This window comes from Suncus etruscus, chromosome 5 (genome assembly GCF_024139225.1).
Source record: "Suncus etruscus isolate mSunEtr1 chromosome 5, mSunEtr1.pri.cur, whole genome shotgun sequence".
In the NCBI taxonomy this organism is placed as follows: Eukaryota; Metazoa; Chordata; class Mammalia; order Eulipotyphla; family Soricidae; genus Suncus; species Suncus etruscus.
The window spans coordinates 104,742,102-104,743,503 of NC_064852.1; the positions used below are offsets into that span (position 1 = coordinate 104,742,102).

Here is a 1,402-nt window from a genome sequence, read left to right on the forward strand (position 1 = left end):
TCTGAAGATCTAAAAACTATAAACAGACCAATCACTTCAGAGGAAATCGAAGATGTAATTAAGAAACTCCCTAAGGTTTTAAGAAAAATGAAAGACACCCTTGTAATAATAATTTTCAGACACAAAAGAGAAAAGAGCTGGAAGTTCCAGCTCACCTCAGGAAGCTCACCACAAAGAGTGATGAGTTTAGTTAGGGAAATAACTACATTTTGAAATGTCCTAATAATGAAAATGTATGAGGAAAATGGAGAGCCTGTCTAGAGTACAGGCGGGGGTCGGGTGGGGCGAAGGGAGACTTGGGACATTGGTGAAGGGAATGTTGCACTGGTGATGGGTGGTGTTCTTTACATGACTGAAACCCAAACACAATCATGTATGTAATTAAGGTGTTTAAATAAATTTAAAAAAATAAAAATCAAAAAAGGAAAAGAAAAGATAAGGCCTCCCAATTCTTACCACAGGCTGTGTTCTTTACACTGACTGTATAGGAAGAGGAGGTACAGTAAATGCATTAAAAAAAAAAAGAAACTCCCTAAGAACAAAAGTCCAGGTCCAGATGGTTTTACAGGTGAATTCTATCAAACATTCCGAGAAGAACTACTACCACTTTTCCATAGGCTCTTCCAAACCATAGAAAAGACAGGAACCCTCCCCAACTCCTTTTATGAGTCTAATATCACACTCATCCCCAAAGATGGCAAGGACAGCAACAAGAAAGAAAATTACAGACCAATCTCCCTAATGAACATAGATGCAAAAATTCTCAACAAAATTTTAGCAAAACGAATCCAGCACTACATCAGAAAGATTATACACCATGACCAAGTGGGGTTCATCCCAGGGATGCAAGGTTGGTTCAACATATATAAATCAATAAACATTATACACCACATCAACAACAAGAAAAACAAAAACCACATGATCATATCAATCGATGCAGAGAAGCGTTTGACAAAATTCAGCACCCATTCATGTTGAAAACACTCAGCAAAATATGCTTAGAAGGAACCTTCCTCAAATAGTTACAGCTATCTATGAAAAGCCCACAGCCAACATTATCCTCAATGGCGAAAAACTGAAAACATTTCCACTAAGGTCAGGAACTAGACAAGGCTGTACACTCTCTCCACTCTTATTCAATATAATCTTAGAAGTCCTAGCAATAGCAATCCAACAAGAGAAGGGTATCAAAGGAATCCAAATTAGGAAAGAGAAACTCAAATTATCCCTCTTTGCCAAAGATATGATGGTATACATAGAAAATCCTAAAGAGTCCACAGTAAAACTCCTAGAAATAATTAACCAGTATAGCAAAGTGGCTGGCTACAAAGTGAATACACAAAAGATAGTAGTATTTCTCTACACAAATATTGACGTAGAAGAGAGAGATTAATAATTCAAG

General features: G+C 36.9%; 1 pseudogene; it reads left to right on the forward strand.

Moving 5' to 3' along the window:
* Positions 1–439: 439 nt before the first annotated feature.
* Positions 440–544, forward strand: LOC126010221 (uncharacterized; annotated as a pseudogene).
* Positions 545–1,402: the final 858 nt, after the last annotated feature.